Source organism: Cyprinus carpio, chromosome B21, assembly GCF_018340385.1.
Source record: "Cyprinus carpio isolate SPL01 chromosome B21, ASM1834038v1, whole genome shotgun sequence".
Classification (NCBI taxonomy): Eukaryota; Metazoa; Chordata; class Actinopteri; order Cypriniformes; family Cyprinidae; genus Cyprinus; species Cyprinus carpio.
This window is the reverse complement of record NC_056617.1, coordinates 12,339,066-12,362,628: the sequence shown is the minus strand read 5'-3', so window position 1 is coordinate 12,362,628 and position 23,563 is coordinate 12,339,066. Positions and strand designations below refer to the sequence as shown.

The 23,563-nt window shown below is 37.6% G+C and overlaps 1 protein-coding gene across 5 annotated transcripts in view; it reads left to right on the top strand.

The window, feature by feature from the left end:
* The window catches only part of LOC109110213 (RNA binding protein fox-1 homolog 3-like), a 148,660-nt gene that overhangs the window by 37,610 nt on the left and 87,487 nt on the right, over nt 1-23,563 (top strand). The window contains exon 2 of one of the 5 annotated variants that reach the window (XM_042747520.1): nt 22,761-22,840. The exons of the other annotated variants lie outside the window; for them this stretch is intronic. The gene's annotated coding sequence lies outside the window, so the exon portion shown is untranslated. The remainder of the gene's footprint in view (nt 1-22,760; nt 22,841-23,563) is intronic. 5 annotated transcript variants of the gene reach the window in all.

Below are 23,563 nucleotides of genomic sequence, written 5' to 3'. Positions count from 1 at the left end.
AAAAAAAGAGTAGAGGTGTAGAGGGCATCCTGTTCACCTTGGGCTCATCATGGCCTCCTAAATTCACTGATTGGTCCGTTTTTCCCCACACTCTGTCTCCTCTCCAGGCTGGAGTGTGGTGGATGTTCTGAAAATATGGGCTGTCGCATCATCAGCCAGGTGGATGGTGGTGGTTGCGGAGAAACCACCTTCAATGGAAGTCCCAGAAAAGTGCTATTTTGTAAGGAATTATTATTATCATTATATTATTATTGATTAAGCAAATTCATATAAATTAAAAATAGTCAAGTTTATCTACCCACTGGCTTTCAAACAGTTGCCCGTTAATTCAGAAGGATGTCAAACAACCTATTTTCTGGCTTATAGTGACCTATACTGTGTATGTAAACCTACCGTGGCATGTTTCAGAATCATCCAAAATCATCCCAAATCCCCACCTAAATGATAAATACACATGTCTCCTAATTAAAAATAATCACCCAATACCGTGCCCACTACACTGCTAAAGTAAACATACCAATCATACTTGCATAGGTTTTTGGCTATTTCTAATTAAACAATAACTGGCCTAGATGCGGTTTAGGCTGCGATACTGCGTCCGTCGACTAACTGGTTTAGACTTTAGACCTGTAATGAACATGTGGTCACTGAGGTTTAGACTTTAGACCTGTAATGAACATGTGGTCACTGATGAATGACAGAGACAGATGTATCCCATAGCCGCTGCTTGTGTGTGTGTGTGTGTGTAATATAGAGTTGGGTGTATTTGTGTACACATGTATGTATGAACACAGAGTGAAGGTTTGTTTTGATGTGGATAAGAGAGGACTAGATACAGCCTGAAGCACAACCCAACATCAACAGAGGAGAAAACAGGTCAGCAGCTCTGGGAATACTACTTGCTCTGTCTCTCTCATGCTCTCATTCTCTCATTCGACTTTCTCTCATGTCTCTCTCTGATGATGACAGAGACAGATGCTCTCCGCTCTCTGTGTGTGTGTGTGTGTGTGTGTCTGTGTGTGTGTGTGTAATATAGTGTGTGTGTGTACACATGTATGTGAACACAGAGTGTTTGTGTTTGATGTAGATACAGCCTGAAGCACAACCCAACTCAACAGAGGAGAAAAACAGGTGGAATACTAAAGACTGTGTGTGTGTGTGTGTGTGTGTGTGTGTGTAGGCGTTGTGTTGGCTGCTTTTTAAATGCTCAAAGTTATTAGTTATCAGATATTAGCTGACGTCAGTCAATACCATCATCATCAAGACGTGGGAATATTCCTTCAAATAATCATGTTTTTGATTGACTGGATGATATTAGGAAATAAATATTTAAAATTGTGAATGATATTACTAAGATTTTTACAATCTCTAAAGAACATGCAGACATGTTTTTTTCAAACTCACCAGCATGATGCTAGAGTGTTATGGGTGGATGCCAGGCATTGCTATGTGGTTGGTATGGCTTTCTGGTGTTCTGATGTAGGCTAGTTGTTATGGCTTTTTGGTGTTTTTGTGCAGTTACCCTGGCATTCTGTTGTAGTTGCTATGGCTTTCTGGTGTTCTTATACTGTTGCCATGGTGTTCTGGTGTTCTTAAATTGTTGCCATGGCATTCTGTTGTAGTTGCTATGGCTTTTTGGTGTTTTTTATGCAGTTGCTATGGCATTCTGTTATAGTTCCTATGACTTTTTGCTGTGTTTTTATGCAGTTTCCATGACATTCTGTTGTAGTTGCTATGGCTTTCTGGTGTTCTTATACTGTTGCCATGGTGTTCTGTTGTAGTTGCTATGGCTTTTTGGTGTTTTTATGCAGTTTCCATGCCATTCTGTTGTAGTTGCTATGGCTTTCTGGTAGATTTATGTGGTTTTCATGGCATTCTGTTGTAGTTGCTATGGCTTTCTTGTGTTCTTATACTGTTGCCATGGTGTTCTGTTGTAGTTGATCTGGCTTTCTGGTGTTTTATGTGGTTGCCATGGCGCTCTGTTTTAGTTGCTATGGCTTTCTGGTGTTATACTGTTGCCATGGTGTTTTGTTTTAGTTGCTATGGCTTTCTGGTGTTCTTATACTGTTACCATGGTGTTCTGTTATAGTTGCTATGACTTTTTGGTGTTTTTATGTGGTTGCCATGGCAGTCTGTTTTAGTTGCTATGGCTTTTTGGTGTTTTCTGTGGTTGTCATGGCATTCTGTTTGTAGTTGCTATGGCTTTCTGGTGTTCTTATACTGTTACCATGGTGTTCTGTTATAGTTGCTATGACTTTTTGGTGTTTTTATGTGGTTGCCATGGCAGTTATTTTAAAACATCAAGTGAAACGAAACACAAATTAGAAATGTTGCCTTCGCAAATAACAGTTTTCCAAGTTTCTTTTATTTTACTTGACTTTTTGGTGTTTTTATGTGGTTGCCATGGCGTTCTGTTTTAGTTGCAATGGCTTTCTGGTGTTCTTATACTGTTGCCATGGCATTCTGTTGTTGTTTCTATGGCTTTATGCCATATATATAAAGATATGAATGGGCGAAACAACTAACTAAATCGGCTTATTGGTAGGGCTGGGCGATATATCTAACGATATGATCATGCGCATCTAGTCAGTAAATCTGGTTTCCTTGATTACCGCTAAATCGCAATCACCTGCTTTCAAATGGAGCGGCATTTAATAGACAGAGCCGTAGTTCACTGACAAACTACGCAATATCGCGTTTGATTATCGAAGGCGATTCCAATCTGGGATAATGAACGCGATATTGCGTAGCTTGTCAGTGATTTTACGGCTCTGTCTATTAAATGCCGCTCCATTTGAAAGCAAGTTGATGGCGATTTAGCGGTAATCAAGGAACCAGATTTACTGACTAGATGCGCATGATCATATCGTTAGATATATCGCCCAGCCCTACTTTCTGGTGTTTTATGATGAGGTTGCCATGGCGTTCTGTTTTAATTGCTATGGCTTTTCTGGTGTTCTTATACTGTTGCCATGGCGTTCTGTTGTAGTTGCTATGGCTTTCTGGTGTTTCTTAGTTATAGTTGCTATGACTTTTTGGTTTCTATAACTTTTTGCCATTTCTAATTATTTTAAAACACCAATGTCCTGTTGTAGTTGCTATGGCTTTCTGGTGTTCTTATACTGTTGCCATGGCATTTTGTTTTAGTTGCTATGGCTTCCTGGTGTTCTTATACTTTCTCCAATATTTTCTATTACATTTTCTATTTCTTTATGTGGTTCTAATGTAGCAGCTATAATTATGTTTTGCTATGTGTTTATGTAGTTGTGTTCCAGTGGTCTGATATAGTTGCTAAATTTATTTATTTACTTAGAATGTGGCTAGATTGTTGCAAACAGTGTTTTAGTTTTTGTGTCTTCATTTTAAATATACTTTGGGGAAATGGCATTTGTTAACAGTAGTGGCACAGAAATTTCACAGTAGCATACTTAATTGTCATGCATCCTCATTATGTATATATTTTATTTTAGTGAGTTATGTCCAGTTATTATTGTATAAATAAATACAGTTGTTCTGCTTTGCTTCGTGAGATAAGAATGTCTTAACACTCAGCTGTTTTATCAAATAGTAAGTCAAGAAGGAGATGTACAAAAAATCACAGCTAATATTAACTCTGGTTCACCCATCATACTGGAGATTAAGGTTTAATGGAGCACACTGCATTGTGGGATACAGTATTTCTCACAGTGTGCTTTATCTGCACTTTTGTGTGATGCTCTGTGGAGCATCACTGTGACGGACAGCTCTTCATCCTCTCAGAACACTTACTGTACATCACAGCAGTAACACTGAAGGTTAAAGTCAAGAGTCGCCACGTTGTCTTTGTGCAGCTACTTACTGCATTTTCATCAGTCAATCACTGATAAGATCATGAGTGAAGGACAAACAGTGTTTTGCACATCATTCAGACACCATCACACTTCTTTTGTTGCTTCATCAGTGTCAGTAACTGCTGTTTTAGCTGCTGGACAGGAATGAGACAGTCAGTGTGGCACGATACACAAAAACAACTGATGATGCAGTGAATCATTTTTTGAATGTTCAGATAGTTTAAAATTCACTTAATGAGTCACTGGTGGGACATATGGCAGGACTAACTGTTTATCTGACAAATGTATATCGAATAACTGTTTGCAAACAATTCTTTCTTTATTTATTTTTAATATTATGAAATTCTATAATTTTATTTGCTAAGAGTAGTGACAAAGAAATTAGAGCATTTAATTAGTTTGTTAGTAAAATAATAGTCATGTGTATCTTGGCAAAGTATAAATATGTAAAAATATAAAATAATATATAAAATAAATTCATACTAACATTAATGCATAATTCTAATAAATAGAACAATCATATATATATATAAGTGATTTGTATATTTATGTTTATGTATTTGTAATATATATAAAAATAAGTTAATGTTGTGTTTTAGACTCAATATTATCAATTTGTCAAGCGAAAATAGTTCAGTTTTGGAATTGAATGAATCTATGTTTTTAAAATGAATCGAGTGCGTGTTGTACAAATGTGTTCATCAGGGTTTAATGCGTTTCAGTTGTGTGTTTGTGAAGTGTTTAGCTCTTCAGATTGAATCAGATTCTGGAGTTCTGGATGAGATGCTCCATATATATTCATGCTTCCGTAAGACTGCATTTATGTCCAGCTCACTGTGAGTTGTGTGTGTGTGTGTGTGTGTGTGTGTGTGTGTGTGTGTGTGTGTGTGACGTGTGTGACGAGTGTGACGAGTGTGTAAGAGAGTGAAGCCGTAGACGCAGGTAATTACACACTCTTTCACACAGGCCAGATTTATAGCGCTCAGAATCACACACTAAACTTGAACAGCTGCGACTCTTTACTGCTCCGCTGATGATACGATTCCATACGTCTCTCTGCTGCTTCACTTTCATTCCCTTTACGATTTCCTCATTCTTCAGACCCTCACATTTAGCCCTCATGTTTTTTGTTACTTTCCCTTTAAGACTAACAAATTCTAACAACTTCATAATACTGCACAACAATTTGCTTCAAATAACTTATTCATAATTTATCCAGAATATGTCAATCATATTTCAAATAACTTTCAGTGATGTCATAATCATGTGGTTTAGGTTCTAGTTGTGATTCAGACACATGCGCTGCTATGACTGATGTGTGTTTGAAGCCGATTATTGGATATCGCAGCTACTCTTTCCGCTTGTATAAATGAATGTGTGTTCTGTTGTTAGTCAGCATTTATATTCATTTCTGGGCAGGATGAGAAACAATCATTTACAATGTGTAAACAGTGTTTACCGTTACTCACACACCTTCCGGAACGGCAGGGAGTTTATTGGCCCTTTGAGAGGCGAGAGAAAATGAGCCGCGTCTTCGCTCATTACTCTGCTGCTGCTTCAGAAACACACAGATGGAGAGAACCAGGAGAAAACAGCAGATGAAATGATCCGCTGCTGTCAGAAGAGTGGAAGAGATTCTGGAGAGTTTGAGGTGCAAAATGAAAGATTTATTCATGTATTATAATAGTTAAACACACAGAGCTGGATTTAGTAAGCAAACGCACATACAGTGTTTAGAGGAGCGGGAAATATATATGTGTGTGTGTGTGCGTGTGTGTTTATATTAAAGTATTTTTCAATATAATATAATATAATATAACTATTATTACATATATTAATTCTAAATTTAATTACATACGCATGCATGCATGCACGCACACATCATATAAGGGATAATTGCGTTAGCAGCGCAAAAGGTTGTGGGTTCGATTCCCAGGGAAGACATGTTGGGTAAAAAAAAAAATGTTAGCCTGAATGCATTGTAAGTCGCTTTGGATAAATGCGTCTTCTAAATGCGTAAATGTAATGTACATCCAGCCGGCTTCGCATCGGGGTCCTGATCACCCTGTCGGGGTTTATTCTGCGAAAACAACCGGCTGGATGTACTTTATCCCGCTTATTACACGGTTACTTGCCACATAAGTAAATAATTAGACGCGAAATATTGATTTGAGTTGAAATATTTGAATGCAAAGCTTCCGTGAAGACGGCAGTTGCGAGCAAGCGGCAAATTCCAACTAAACGGACATTTAAGGGAAACGGTGCAGGCAAACCATGTATTACACAACATTTCACCACAAAATAATTAATAAATATAATAATTAAGATAGAGCCCTACCGATATGGATTTTTGGGGGCCGATGCCGATGCCGATATTAACTCGAAAAGAGCAATCGTAGCAAAATGGCAGCAGCTGCGTTTTTATGAAACCAGAGAGAGTCCGCGATACCAGGATGACATAATTAAACAATTGTACACCATTTTGAACTGAGTTTTAATATTTTATTAGCTAATCAAACGCAAAGCTTCTACCAGGAAAAAAAAAAAAAGTTTTAAGCTAGAGTACAGCACTGACTGCTTTTACCCGGATGAGCCTGTGTTATTAACTTTTACAGGTTGTTATCCAGGGATAACATACCTCGGAATGTCGCAACTGACCAATCAGAATCAAGTATTCCACAGAGCCGTGTAATAATCGAGCGGCAACCTCGCGCTCTTTCTCGTGAAGCCAATAAGGAAGTGACTAAAACTGCAATTCATCGACTGGCCGCTTGAGGCTGGCTGCAGAAGGGAGTCAGTCCCATAGACTCCTCATGTTAAAATGCCCAACTTTACAGCAGAGAAAAACATGTTTACAGCCTGGTGCAAAAAAATTATTTTTGGTCTATATAGCTAATTTTGTCCTTCATGACAACTGTGAGGGGGGTGGATTTATAACTATCCGTTTAAATTATATTAACCTTAAAGTTCTGCATAATCAAGGGCATGGCCACTTGAGTGACAGGTGTATTGCCGCTGCTGACAATGCCGGCGAGCTAGGTGGGCGTGGCTTCAGCAACCAGCTCCCGCCTTTTTGCCCATTTTCGATTATCCGGGAGAGTCCACGCGCGTGATGCGCTGCCTTAAGATGCCGATGGCCCGCTCTGCAACACTTTTGAGCTTCAAAACCGCTCTTCAGAGTCTATGGGTGACGTCACGGACACTACGTCCATGTTTTTTATACAGTCTATGGTAATAATACATAATTAAATATATAAAAATTATGATCATACATAATTAAAAGCGGTCCTAAGCCTCTCTGTGATTATCTGTTCTTCAGTCTTTTTTTTTTGTCCCCTGTGTGTATCTGTGAAAAAAAATGTGAGCTGTTTTATCATGCAGCAGGTGATATAACCGTTCAGTTGAGTTGGTAATGAAGTCTTAGAAACGAGATAAACTACATGGAAAACGACGTTGCATGCGATACATTATATATTGACCGTTTTGTATCTTTAATGTCATTATATATTGTCTTTCTGCAATACAAGATTTATATTAACTTGTCAATTCCCGAAAGCCAATGAAATAAAATCATTTACTTTCAAGATGCAATCCAAAAAAACAACTATTCATGCTGCTAATGCAGCACCTGCTTCTCAAGTAAGTATAAGAAGAATTCTCAATTGTTCAAGAATTTCTTAGATTAAGTTTTTGGCTCTAATGATCGCTTTCTTCTGTAGTGGATTTCCCCCGCTGTTGTCAAAATGGGGAGCTTGCAGAGCTCCCCTCTGGTGGGCAATAACTGCAACACTCATAACATGACGGAAAGCATGAGACTCTGTTTTTTTATGTGTCATCGGCCGTTGATAAACGCCGTGCAGATTTTAAATGCAATTAGCTCATAGGGGCGATAAATCGGCCAGGCCCGATATATCGGTCGGGTCTCTAAGTTACAAAACAAGCGTGTAGCTAATAAATGGCAAGCAGCTTGCGTTTTTATGAAACCAGAAGAGAGGCCCGCGATACCAGGCGTGACCATAATTAAAACCATTGTAACCATTTTGACTGAGTTTTAATATTTATTAGCCTATTCAAACGGCAAAGCTTCTACCAGGAAAAAATAAAAAAAACAAAAATTTTAAGCTAGAGTACAGCACCTGTAACTGCCTGTTACCCGGATGGAGCCTGTGTATATAACTTTTACAGGTTGTTATCCAGGGATAACATACCTCGGAATGTCGCAAACCTTGAACCCAATCCGAATCCAAAAAATCCACTAGCGTGTAATAATCGAGCCGGCAACCTCGCGCTCTTCCGTGAAGCCACTAAGGACGGTGACTAAAGCTGGCAATTTCATCGACTGGCCGCTTGAGGCTTTGGCGAGCAAAAAGGAGTCAGTCACATAGACTCCCAATGTAAAAGCCCAACTTTACACCAGAAAAAAACATGTTACAGCCTGGTGCCAAAAAATGATTTTGGTCTTATATAGCTAATTTTTGCCCTTCATGACAACTGTGAGGGGGGTGGATTTTATAACTCATCCGTTTAAATTATATTAAGCCTTAAAGTTCTGCATAATTAAGCGCGTGGCCACTTGAGTGACAGGTGGATTGCCGCTGCTGACAATGCCGGCGAGCTAGGTGGGCGTGGCTTCAGCAACCAGCTCCCGCCTTTTTGCCCATTTTCGATTATCCGGGAGAGTCGCGCAGTGACGCGCTGCCAAGATGCCGATGGCCCGCTCTGCACACTTTGAGCTTCAAAACCACTCTTCAGGAGTCTATGGGTGACGTCACGGACACTACGTCCATGTTTATATAAAGTCTATGGTAATAATACATAATTTAATATAAACAAAAATTATATAATACATAATTAAAAATATCCTAAGCCTCTCTGTGATTATCTGTTCTTCAGTCTTTTTTTTTGTCCCCTGTGTGTATCTGTGAAAAAAAATGTGAGCTGTTTTATCATGCAGCAGGTGATATAACCGTTCAGTTGAGTTGGTAATGAAGTCTTAGAAATGAGATAAACGTACATGGAAAACAACGTTGCATGGTGTATATTATATATTGACCGTTTTGTATCTTTAATATCATTATATATTGTCTTTCTGCAATACAAGATTTATATTAACTTGTCAATTCCGAAAGCCAATGAAATAATCATTTACTTTCAAGATGCAATCCAAAAAAACAACTATTCCTGCTGCTAATGCAGCAATGCTTCTCAAGTAAGTATAAGAAGAATTCTCAATTGTTCAATAATTCTTAGATTAGTTTTGACTGGAAATGATACATAATTACCAATAGTATTTTTTGCTGTGTAATGATTCTTGACATAATCAGCCTCACTAATGAGAAGTGAAGATGGTTTCTGGCCGATTAGTTTGTATGGTGCGTCTCAGCTTTAGTGGAAACACTTGATGAAATGAAGCTGAAGTGTGCAGATGTTGTAATCTGTGCGTGTCTCTTTCATAACACTTACAGTAGAAGGAATAAGTAATGACTTTGACGTACAAACCATTATACAACTTATTTCCAAATGATTCCCAGTGCTCAGATGCTCCACATCGCCTCAAAACATCTACAAGAGGAGAGAAAACAGAGAATAGAAGAACTGTGGCGCTTGAAGCTGTGCCGACAGAAGCAGAAAACAGATTTTCAAAGGTGTGAGTTTTTTCTTGTACAGTGTGCGTCGTCGCCCGCAGATAAACTCTCACACAGGATCTGACATCAAAAGAGTCCTTCTGAAAGATCAGACCCGCGGGCTGCACCGACTCCCACAGAACCCTCTTCAGATGGAGACACGCACGTGGAGATGTTCTGTGCCGAGCAAAAACGCATGGACTTCAATGACGTCAGAAATTCAGACTGTTTAACTAAATGAAAATGAAAAAGGAAAACCAGAGGACAAACGAATGAGAAATCAAAGCGTGTGGCAGGGAAATCTTCTGTAACACTGTGTCCTAACTAGACTCGACCATCATAAAATCAAGTCAAATATTTTTTGTAACGTATCCTAACTAGACTAGGCCTTGGAAATGTTTTTATTTCAGTCTAAGTTGGATGAGACATTTTATTGGTCTCTTGCTTTCTGTAAAGTCAAGGACACTAACAATATCTAAAGAAAGTTACCATTCCCATTCACTTTTTCCAGGTTTAAACCAATACCCTGACGGTTATAAAAGACAGTTCGTTTATACACCTCTACGAAATGAGCGACAAATTACGACAAAAACTCCTGGAGCTTCTTCTTAAATCAGATCAGAGAGACAAAAAGACAATGAGAGGAGAAAAAACAGTGAAGTCATAACAGCAGTGAGCCTCACACCAAACACTGCGCTGTCGTTAAATCAATAAGTCGTTATCTTTAATGGGATAAGCACTTTAGAAACTAATTGAAAACAGCTCCATTTACCTCGCCAGCCCCTTAATGCAAACAACACTGCTGTTCTGAGCACAAGAAAAACCCTCGCCGTGTCCCGGGGTCTGCAGCGGGATAATTTGCTAAAGCGCTTGTCTTGAAATCTCTGTACAGAGTCATCTGAGATTCGGCTCAAACCCTGGAACACAGACCGTAGAGTCACTGCTGATCATCCTACCTGGCGCTGTAACGCAAACGTGTCTGAATAAACGGCAGGTGAATTGTTGGGCTCGGGTGGATGTGAGCGTTTAATCTGCTGGCAGCTGCAGGCGTCTCAAGCGTTCGGATCCATAATGTAATGGCGAACATCACTTATCTGACAGAGCGGCTTAAAGAAAATATTGATTTATCTTTAAGCAAATGTTCTTAAGCTAAAATCCAATCAAAAGCTTTAGTGGCAGCGAGCCAGTGAAACCACAGAGTGCTGGAGAAGATTGTCTTGTGAAACGTCAGTGCTTACAGTGAAGTGGCCGATTTGCGAGGAAAATATATATAGGCCTAAATATTTTGTGTATGTGTGTGCGTGCATTTGATTGCATGGAAGTTAAGCACATTTCCATATATGAATATATCCCATATACGTACTTTTATATAAACACTTCGTGTGTGTGTGTGTGTGTGTGTGTATATGTATGTATGTATGTATGTATGTATGTATGTGTATGCATATATATATATACACACACACACACACACATATATATATATATACCATATATATATATATATTATATAGTATATATATATATTAGAGCTGAAACAAACTAATGTCATTTAATCGATTTAAATCGATTATTTACTTTTTTGTCACTAAATTTAGTAATCGATTCGTTGCTAAATAATTTTTAGTTGCGTAAGCGGTGCTATTTTAAATCTGCGGTGACCAAAGTGTGGCAGTAATAATGAGCCACCGGAGGTTTTACCTGCCAGTACAGGAGGATAAGGTAGCGACCAGCCAATAGCTGGCCTCGTTTTAATGTCACGTGCTTCCCGCACAGCGTCGTCTCATGCGTTCTCTCTGCAGCATTCAGCGTGATGGGTGAGGCAGTGAAGTAAGCTCGATGTAACGAGAAAAAAAAAAAAGCGGAAGATAAAACTAATCGGACGAAGTCATCCAAAGTGTGGGAGTAAAAAGAGAGCAAGCCTAACTGTTAAGCCCTGAACATTTGGACATGTTGACCTTTTTGCACTGCAATGCAAAGTTTTTCCTCAAATAATGAGTGAATAACTGTTCTGCCTCATTTCCCACAGGTAGTTGAATTTGCCTGTCAGTTCACGCATAAGCTGTTTTGTTAACATTTTATCGCTTTATTACATTTTTTGATTTTGCACCAGGACACTACATATTTAAATCCGATGAAAATCACAGTGTGCAAAGACTTTTTATTTGTTGATTCTGCAGTACAATGCAGTTTTTTGCAAATGTTTAGTCGTAAAAGCTGATAACATTGCTTTTATAACAATTAACATTTAAAGCTTTGTCGGTTACCAGTTCATAATTAGTCTTTGCAGCCTAATTATGACTGATGAGAGAGGTTAATGTTTAAATGTATTTGAAATGCACTTTTTTCTAAGCATACTGCTCTTTTTCACACACAGCAGGTTTTTTGTGTGTGTCCAATTTTTTTCTGGACAAGCACTTCTGATTGATTTTACTTTAAATTTTACTTTAAAATGTGATTTCCATTCAGTTTTCATGCCATTGGCACTATATTGGAAGGATTGTTTACAATTTCACAGCATAAAGCTATGAGAGCTGTTTCCCAGGTAAAACTAAGCGTGTGTTTACAGGAAGGGAAAAAAATAATAAAAATGCAATTTACTGCAATTGTAATTTTAATGTGTTTTATTTTTATTTTTTCTTATTTGTGATAATACTGAAAGATTCCTTAATAAGCTTTGTTCGGGATGTTAAACTACTTTAGGAGCCCTGGTGAAAACATTATTTGAAATCTCCTTGTGAAATTTGCTAGAGTATGTATGGGTCAGTGTGTGTTTTGATTGCAGAAGAGTTCGCGCAAAGGATGGCTAACACATAAGTAAAACACAACTCCAGTATGTTTTTGATGAGGAATGACAATGGCAAAATGGTTTGTTTTTTTAAAATCTCTAAAAGTCTATGTTTGAATGCCGACCCCGTTTTAATAATTACTTGGGGAAAAAAATGGGCAAAAACTAAAATATAAGTACATAAAAATAACCACCGATTACATCAATTAATCGTAAAAATAATCGATCCGATTAATCGATCAAAAATAATCGTTAGTTGCAGCATTATATATATATATATATATATATATATATAATATATACACACACACCACACACACACACCACACACACACACACACACACACTGTCATGGACTTCTGTTCTTACTGAGTTTCCTTATTTGGTCATGTTCCATTTCTTGTTTAGTTAATTAATTAGCCCCACACCTTTTTCTGTTTCCCACTGATTACTTTCCCAGTATTTAGAAATCTGTGTTCTCCATTTTTGCTTTGTCCAATATTGATGTTTGATCATTTGGATTTGTGTTTGGTTGTGCCATTTTCTCCTGTGGATTATTAGAAGAACTATTTTTGATATCTCCTTCGTCGTGCGATTGCTTTACACACCAACACGTGTGACAGAATAGTGGACCTAAAAAGTGAGTTAAGTTCAGCGGCGTTTTTCTTTCTTTCTTTTTGTTTTGTTTTTCCCCTCTCCCGGTATGGCTTTACCAGCTGTCTAGCTCCTATGCCTGGAGCAGTTGGACCGTTCGCTGGAGGACCACACCAAAGACTTTATCGATCTGGCGTGTCTTACACACTTCCCAGACTGCTCGCTCTGTGTTTTTTTTATTACACCAGCTTGAGCAAGCGGTGTAAGGCACACCTACCAGCGAATGGTCCCAAAGAGGAATTCGCCGCTTTCGTGGAGTGCGTGCTGGAGCATAACGGATTACCATTCACCGTCTGCCCCACTGAGGAGGATATCTCCAGCCCCACTCCCAAAAGTACTGCCTGAGCCCACTGCAGACGGAGAGCCTGAGCCAGCTGCGACTGAGCCGAACATCGTCAGCATGACGGGAGACCGCAGGAGAGAGGCTTGACCTGAACATGCGTCCGTTCGTCCGTACCGTCCGGTTCCGTTCGGGGAGGGATCGAGGGCTTGGAGGGCTGGTGAGTCTCCTGGCTCACTGTCTGCCCATGGACCCCAGAATCTCCTGTGCTCCATTGTGTTCCGCCCAGCCCCCAGTCTTTCCATGTCCATTATGTTTCCTCCCAGCCTCCCTCTCCTGCCTCCTCTCAAACCAGCCAGTTCCTCAGCCCTATCTCCGCTGGTGCCTGTCAGCCCCTCAGCTCACCCTCAGTCAGCGCTATCTGGGTCCTCTTATTCGCCTCGGGACTTCCAGTCTCCAGCTCCGCCTTGGTGTGAGGATCCCCTGTCTCCGCCTCCAGCCTCAGAGCCCTGGACTCCACCTCAGTCCTTCGACCCATCAGCTCCGCCTTGGCACTTAGCTCCCTCGTTTCCACTGTGGCCCATCATTCCACCAGCTCCACCGGGCTCCCTCGTACCTCCGGCTCCTCCTTGGTCAGTCGTCAACCATCCACCGCCTTGGGACTCCACTCCTCTGGCTTCGCCTCGTCACTACATCCCTCCGGCTCTGTCAGGCTCCTCCTTCCCTCCGGCTCCACCTCCATCCTCAGTCGCTCCACAGCGGTCTACCGTAACCCCACCTCCACCTCGGTTGCCTGTGCCTTCAGTGCCGCCTTGGCCCTCTGGATCCTCCGTGTCACCCTGGCTCTCCGTCTGCTCGGCTCTATCCTGGGCTCCTCATCCATCGGTGCAGTCTCCGTCAGCCCCCTGGTGTTGTCGGCTCTTACTCCACCATGACTCCTCCCACCATCGACTCCACTGTGGGCCACTATCCTGGCTGGCCTCTGGAGCTCCATCTGGCTCCTCCTGCTCTGGGCTCCTCACTGGCTCCTCCCTTCATCCACTCTACCCTGGCACTATGGTCTATGCTCCCTCTCCATTGCCTGCCCCACGCCCGCCTCCTGAACCCCCACCCTCCCTCCGCTGGACTATTTCTATCGGTGCGGGGATGCACCGTTCCGGGAGGGGGCGAACTGTCACAGTTATGGACTTCTGTTCTTACTGAGTTTCCTTATTTGGTCATGTTCCTTTTCTTGTTTAGTTAATTAATTAGCCCCACACCTGTTTCTGTTTCCCACTGATTACCTTCCTAGTATTTAAAAATCTGTGTTCTCCATTTTTGCTTTGTCTGCTATAGATGTTTGATCATTTGGATTTGTGTTTGGTTGTGCCCTTTTCTCCTGTGGATTATTAGAAGAACTATTTTTGATATCTACTTTGTCGTGCGATTGCTTTACACACCAATACGTATGACACACACACATACACACACACACACACACACACACGTATGAACATCTGATATTATATTGAATAATAATAGCATATTATAAATAATCTTATACATAGAGATGACAGATTTTTATTATTTTTCGATTTTTAATGAATATTGTGTTAATTTGTTAGTATTATTTTTTTAAAATCTGAATATGTATACTGTTATGTAATAAAAATATATATAATAGAAAATGATACATTACAATTTTTTATATAAACTAACAATGCAAGTGTATTTTAAAATATATATGTAGACGTAGATAATATATAATGTTAAATATTAATATTAACTGTTTGCATGTAATTGTTAAATATTAAATAATTTTATGTAGGTATAAGAATGTATATGTATACTACGATTATATAAATAATAAATGTTACATATTATGTTTATATAATTGTAACGTAATAATTATGTAATTAATGATATAGAGATTTTATATTTTCATGTATGTATAATGATGTGGCCCTATACATTCAACAACAACAACAACAAAATAATACACTGTTAAATATTTATTATATTTAGCATGTAATAATAATTTGTTGTCATCACAGCATTACTATTTAAATATCATATTTAAAATTAGTAATAAAAATATCAGCTTATCATACTGTAATGATTATGTAATACATGATATATTAATTGTATTATAATTAAATTATATTTATATATTATTTTAGGTTGTCAATATATTTAATATTAAATCATGTTGATATGTGTTGTACTTTTGTATTTATGCTGAATTAAGACAAACAGTCAGTGTTTATTATGGTTTGTTTCTGTAATATATAATTCTTACAGGAATCGTTTTTATTTTCAGTGTACAGCTAGTGTGTGTGTATTTGTTTCTCATTTATTTGTTTATTTGTTTGACTAAATATGAGATTCTACAGTATGTCATGAGTCTCTCCTCTGTGAAGTGCCGTGGGCTCAGAGTGTGTCTGTTTAGCCTTGCATCTGATTTATCTAGGAAGTCATGTGTTTTTGATGACCTGTGCTTCCATGGGTCCCTCAGATGATTCCAGGGGCCACCCGACCCTTGTCCAGTATGCAACTGCATGCTCTGTGCAAACATGTTAGGGCCCCATTTGGACGATGTGAGCGCTAATGGAGCTGAGCAATTACGCTTGACTTTGAGTGGACGGGCAAGACAGGCGGCTAATGCTAATGTCGTGAGGCATTAGTCCTGGATGTGTTTACAGGTAGATGTTGCCTATTAGTTTAAATGATCAACAGCGAAGTAATACAACCCAGGCTGTTGACCAAACTGCGAGGTTAATGGCTAGAAGTGACAACAGCGTGTTGACTGTTTCTTCTCAAGTGTGGACTCAGAAACAGTCTCTTGGAGCTAGCAAACAAGTTGAGGAGTGCGTTGGCAAAAAAGCTAACGAGTCTCTGTGCTTAAATTAGCTGTGCAAATCGCTAATGTGAGTAATGGAATTGCGTGTTGAGGGCGCAAATAAATTATTTAATGCAAATCTTGAGCATCACTCCTACTGCCAATTAAGCTAACTGGTTTTATCCGTAAGTGATTTTATTACATTAGCACGCCGTGGCTCTGACTGCATTAGTGATGGTTTAATCAGTCAGTAATCAAATTAGCGCGAGTGACAGACGGGAGAAGAAACGTGCGTGTCTCTGATGAGTACCTGAAGATCACACCTGCAAACCTCGCCGGGGAAATCCACATCCGCACGCTTTAACATGATACGAGAGCTGAAAGACTGTGGCAGAAGAGATTGTTTCTGAAGAAAAGCATCAGTCGGTGGTTGTTGACTACACTTACTGGACCTAAAAAATGGTATCATGTCTGTTCTGATTGGGGGAAAAAATGCTACATGTATGAAAATTCAATTTATCATAAAATTGTTAGTTGTTAGCACTGTAAAATAAAATAATAAATGGTTTTGTAAAATCTGGATCCTGTAGCAAAACCAGTTTAAAACAGCGCAATCAGTGCATGTGCCAGAGTTATTTTCTGTTTAAATTAAATTAAATTAAATTAAATTAAATTAAATTAAATTAAATTAAATTAAATTAAATTAGAACAATATTTTTTTTTTCTGTTTGAATAGTTTTCCCTTAATTTTAGTGTTTTATATAATTAAGTTCAGTCATCAAAAAGTTAAGCATTATTAAATAAAATCATGAAGGTTTAACAACAATTTAACTATTAAAAAAATTAAAAATATTAAAAGAAAAAAAATGTAATAATTGTATAATTTATTCCCCCTTTATTTATTTTTATTTTTTATTTATATTTTTAGGGTTATGAATTATTACCCCCCTTCAGAATTTTTGTGGTGTCCTAATTTTCTGGGTTTATGAATTATTACAAATTAATTAATTAATGCATTAATTCATTAAATGTTTTTTTTTTAAAAATACTAATCATTTGTTTAAAAAAATACAATAATAATCCCATAAAAGAAGTTTTATTTATTTATTTGTTTGTTTGTTTGTTTTCGTTTTGGTTTACAAACCTTCGTGTTATCTGTTGTAATTATCCTGAATTTATTATTTAATGCACATTTATTATTGAGAACGTTAATCTAATGAAGGCATGAAACATTTAACCAATTAATGAATCTTTTAAATGTAATCAAATGATAATTTAACAGTTCTGTACTATTTATATATTTATTTATTTAAGTGCAGACTGTTAAAATCAAAACATGGAAAACTGTTTTAAATTAAAATTTTATTAATTTTTGTATTATTTTATTGCTATTATTACTACAAAAGTTTACTCTTCTGTGCAGTAGTAATATAGCCTATTTCTGTCATGATTTCTTCTCATGAAGTTAAACCAGACTTTTATTTTGATGGTTTGCTGTGAAGACTTGATTTTCTGTGTGTATATGATATATTATATTTTTATCAACTGAAATGGTGAAAAGCTCATGAAGTGACTCTCAGAGCAGCTCTGGAGATGAAGTTCATGTCCTCGTATAGTCAGAGAGCAAACAAACACAGTGAGCATCACTTTAATATTTACAGACACTAGTTCATATGGCGATTGGATTAAGTGTACAGCCCTATTTTGATTTATTCACCCGAATTCAACCAAATTCCATGACATTCCCTGTTTTACAAAAAAATTAAATTTTTATGACTGGATTCCGCAATTCCTTTCCACATTTTCCAAATCATGGAAGTCATAGAGCACTAAAATTGACGCATAGTCTTAGGAAGAAGTGCCGGAATTGTTGCTTCTGTCTCAGGATTGATTGTAAAACAAATATCAGATGCAGTGTCTCATTAAATCAGACTCTGTGTTGCAACAAAGCATCATTGTTGCATGTCTTTAAATGCTGCTCATCACAGTGCTGTAAATTCGTCAGATCTTTAGTATCTCATCACAGGCCTGACAGAATGACTCCTGTCAGGATTAGACTGATAATCACAGCTGAATAAACTGGCTCTGGTGTTGAGGTGGTTGTTGTTGTCGTGTGAAAGTGGAGCAGTGTGGCTTGATGAATCTGCCTCAGTGAGTGAATCGCCTGGAGCCCCTCTTCAGATTCTCTGTTTCAATCCTTCATCAGCCCAGAGTTTAGAGTTTGCATGTTCGCCCGACGGCTGTGATGCGCTTTAAAGATGCAGCGTCTGATGAATGGAGCTGAGCTCTGACACTGGTGTTCATGAAGGAGGCATATATATATATATATATATATATATATATATATATATATATATATATATATATATATATATATATATATATATATATAACTTTAACAAGAAAATGAAAATAAAATTCTAAAAAAATTATTAAAAATTAAATGTGTAAAAATTTTAATTTCTATAAATATTATAGCTAGATTTATCACAATCATTTTTGAAACATAATCATTGAAACATAAAAGTCTAAATTTGTTGAAAATACTCACTAAGTCATTGTGTAATTCACTGGCTGCTGCTGTTGGACCAGATATGATCTAGCTGCCATGCTCTAACACTTCATGAGCTTTGATGTTGTAATGGAGTACTGCTATATTTTTAGTAATGAAATGAGTGTGAGGGTGTTTCATATCTCCGGTGTGTTTTCTCTCTAATTAACTGTTGCTTCTTTCTCTGACGACTTCACCGACTAATGAGGGCGTTCAGAGGAAAGACGTAATGAAGAGCTGCTGTCTGATGTCTTTCTCTGTCTCTGTTTGTCCAAACTTGAGTTGGCTTCCATCACTGTGGTCTGCTGAGTCAAGGATTGCTGTTATTACTGCTCATATAGTCAGTGTTAGTGATGAGCTGAGAATCTGAAGTGTTTGTTCTCCAAACATGAATGGTTCCTCACATCATGAGTCTTGTTGAAGTGCTAGTAAGCAAACACTCCTGCACTGTCCCTGGTTCGGTCTGCTGAAGGAGTGTTTCTGCAGTGAGAAATGCATTGGCTGCTCTTCCTGCGCTTCACTTACACAAATGAGTCCAGACTGCTTCCAGACCAGTCGTAAAGCTACTGGAGTTTCTTTCCTCACTCCAGAATTGATTTTTGCAGCTTCCTCTGTTGGCTGGAGTAGATTACAACACAGTTCTTAAGCATTTTGAACTTCATTCCATTACATGCGATTAAAATGTAATAATACATTTGTGAAATGGAATGAATCCAGTTTGCTTTATCACACAGTTAATAAGTGTTTGAATGATTTAGTGTTTTTTTTTTTTTTTTAACACATTATGTGCATGCAAATGGACAGTTAATTTAATTGTGTATGCCATTATTTATAATTGTATTTATTTGTTTAGATAAATAAATGCTACTAATATATATATATTAGCCTCTGCTCATCGGGACAACGAGACGGCCGAAAATCAATGCACAGCATCTCAATTAATCTGCTGTAGGGTCATTGATTAGTAAACAACCTCGTCTCTTTAAAAGCCCTGATCAGTTCATCATCACCAAACACAAACACTCTCGTGCTGCGGCCACTTCAGTTATATGAATTTATATATTTAAAACAATATATTTATTTATTTTTAGAGGACATAACTGTATTTATTTATTTATTTATTTATTTATATTTATTCCTTTGATTTTCATCTAAATGATGGTGATTATGGTGCTAATGATCAAATTAATAATTATTTATGACAGATATGCATCCCTCCCGTGATGGTTTGCATTATGCATGTGAACTAATGAGTGTTTTTATGATTAAATCCAAACAGTGAGAGAAATATTAAAAGTTGCACAGTAGTTTATTCCACTGTCGGTGCAGACAGAACAATGTTTCCTTGCTTGTTTCCTTTTTTCGTTTTTTTTTTTTTTTTTGGTGAAAGAGGGAAGCAGAGAGTGAAGGACGAAAGAATAGGTTCATTGCAGCTTTAATAACGCGTGCTGTCGAGTAAACGAACCGTTCTCTGCTACACTAACACACACACAGTCACACAGAGTTATTAAGTGTTATTTGTGTTTTCTCTCACTGTAGTGAGATGAGCTGTAATACACTAATGAAAATCCTCTATCAGTTCACTTACAGTCTGATTCTTTCACTGTGTGATTTTATTCATTATCAGGTTATGAATCTCAGTATGATGATAAATTGCTTCATTTTCTGACACTCAGTGGATGATTCTTAGCTCATTGACCAAATTTTAGGTGCTGGATTTTATAAATCAAAGTGTTTGTGATATTGAGCTGGAAAACAGGTTAGAAAGTCACTCTTTCTCCATAATTGTGACTTAAAATCGACTAATTTTGATGTTATTTCTCAAAATTATAACTTTATATCTGTAGGCCTGTATTATGCCTAAATGATACAATTTGCAACAATTTCTATAATATTGTGTTGTGCATAGAACAAGAAAATGTAAGAAACAATGTGTCATTTAAAGACTGAACACAGCATGTGAAGATGGCAGCTGTAGTAATGCATTCAGAAAAGGATCCTGAGAACAATAACACCTTCATTTCTCTGTTGATGTCACATCATGATTCAATATCAGTTTTACTTTTGCTTTGCTTTGACTTTCCAGTCCACCATCTGACTCTCAGATTTTTTTTTTTATTATTATTTCCCCCTACTGCTTTGTTTTGTTCTGTTTCCCCCTACATTGTATGGGCTTTTGAAAATAAAAATAATATTATCATTATTTGTGTCATTATCATATTTTCACAACCTTTGTGTCTCAATATTTTGTATTTAAGTTTCAATTATTGTTTGCTTATGCGGTATAGATTATATATATATATATATGATTATATATAAATATATATAAATATATATATAAATATTTATATCAAAATAAGCAAATACAATAAAAATAATTTACATTATTTGAGTCTTACAAAATAAGCAAAAACAATAACAGTAAATCATGCAAGATGCCATACGTTCCTCTTTTGCATTTATAAGGACTGAAAGGAAACTAGAAAATAATTTACATTATTTGAGTCTTACATTACATCAGTCTGTTTTTCAAGACCTGATCTGTTGCACCTTCAGTTCAGATCACTTATGAGTGTGTGTGTGTGTGTGTGTGAGATAGAGAGTATGTGAGGCAGCTCTGGAGGTCAGCATTGCCCTAAGTGATTAGTGAGCTCCAGCCAAACACACACACAGTCACTGCGGCAGCTACAAGCATCGACAGGCTCTCTCTCTCTCTCTCTGTCTCTCTCGGTTCTCTCTCTCTCTCGCTCTCGTGATCTCTATCTCTCTCTCACTCTCTCTCTCTCTCTGTGTAGCGTTTAATCGCAGTGTTAATATTTGATGCAGTCAGTGCAGGAGGTTGTGGAGTCTGTGGAATGAGACAAAAATCTACAGACATGCGTCACATGAAACAACACAAACCTAACAACTCGAGCAGAACACACAAATGCCCGCGAGACTCTAAGATATTGTTATTTTTTATAATTATTTGTGTGGAGATGGTTGGATCCACTAGATGATGATGATGATGATGTGTGTTCGTTGTGTAATAGACACAGTGACTCTTGGCAAATGGCAGCAGCACCTCTGTAATGGCTGTTTTGCTCTTAAATAATATATGTGCTGTCGACACAAGCGTGTGTTTCTCTCTCTGTATGTGTGTGTTAGTGTGTGTAAACTAGTAAAGTCCAAATGTGCTCATTAATATAGTGAAATATCATAATAACATTTTGTGTGTCATCGCTAGTTAAAGAGGCTCTTAGATTGTCCTGGTGATATTTGTCTTACAATCGAATGATCGGCATAGGTTTCTGTGAGGGTTTGGAGGAATCATCCTTAACCTAATAGTCAATTAAAAAAATAAAAAAAAACTTTGAGACTAAAAACTGATACGCATATATGAACCTTCCAGCATTTTGGAAACCTGTTGTTTTTGGAAATTTAAAATGTAAACGTGCGCAAATGAAAGAGAAGTCACACATGAGGTCTCTTCATATCTGTTAGCTTCTCAGGTGTTTGTCTTGTGAAAAAGACTCCAGTTTTCTCACACGTTTCCTCTAGAGTCTCAATAATGTCTCAAGCCGAGCTGCCGAAGACACAGATCTTTATACTTATTACATATATTTTGCAAGTGAATATTTAATTTCTTGCAAAATGTGATGCCAGTTTGGAGCAATTTAATGAATGCAATACAAATGAATGAATGAATTAATTAATTAATGCATACATTAATAACAACAACAACAAAATATTAAATCAATTTATAAGCATTTATGGATCATGGTTGTATTGCCTTTGTGCCAACTGTAATCAGAAAAAAAAAAAGTTAAAAATAAATAAATAAAAAGCATTAAAGAATAACTTCATTAAAAGAATGAAAATCTGAGAATCACCTTTGGAAAATAATTGAAGTTACAAAAAAGTAAGATGTTTTAGATGTGTTAAAGTAATGAGAATTTGTGTGAAAATCAGTGCAAAAAATCTTAATTGGTCTCAAAAAAAGACTTTATTTTAATAATTGTTTTGTATTTTTCCTTCACATTTTGGGGTGAAATTTAGATGTGTAATCAGAACTCATAAAGTTAGTGTAAAACTTTTATATTGAGAGAGAAAGGACAAGAATGAGAAGCACATTTGTGTTTTTCTGAAAGGATTTTAGGAGAAACAAATTGGATATTTCAATACAGTAATAGCTGAGTGTTTATTGTCATGTCTGTGTGTGTGTTTTGTGGTCAGGTGGTGTGTGTTAGTGGCAGTGCAAGAGGCTCCTGACCGATCACCTGTGCTGATTAGGACTTCCTCTCTTCAGCACGCGGGTGAGAGACGCACTCTGTGTGTGTGTGTGTGTGTGTGTGTGTGTGTGTGTGTGTGTGTGTGTGTGATCTAGTGGGGTTGTGTGTTGTGGATGACATCACTCTTCGCTCAGTGTTCAGTCACGTTCCGAGTGCTTGATGACATCACTCTTCGCTCAGTGTTCAGTCACGGTCCGAGAGCCGCGGTGTGTGTGGTGGAGCAGGTGTGTCGCATTCGGTTTAATGCGATGGTGTGTGTGTGTTGTTGTGATGTATCTGTGATGCTGTTTGTCGAGCCTGAGAGAAACAACAGGTGCGATTCGTAAAGCTGCAGCAGGTGATTGTGAAGAGATCATCACCTGTTACCCACTGAGCAAATGACTCTCCAACAGCCAGTGTTCAAGAATCAAACTAGAGTCAGAGATTCAAAGTTGAAGAATTGGATTAGTGTCAGAGATTTCATTTAGAGAATCAAATTTGAGAATAAAACTAGAGGCAGAGAATCAGAGGCAGAAGAACTGTAGTCAAAGAATCAACTAGAGTCGAAGAATCAAAGTGTGTCAGTGATTCGGATTTACAGAATCAGAACCAAACTTCAGATTCAAACTACAGACAAAGAATCAGAGATAGTGAAGAGTCATAGTCAAAGAATCAAACTAGAGTCAGAGGTTCAAAGTTGAAGAATCAGTCTAGAGTTGAAGAATAGGACTAGTGTCAGAGGTTTATTTTAGAGAATCAGAAAATAAA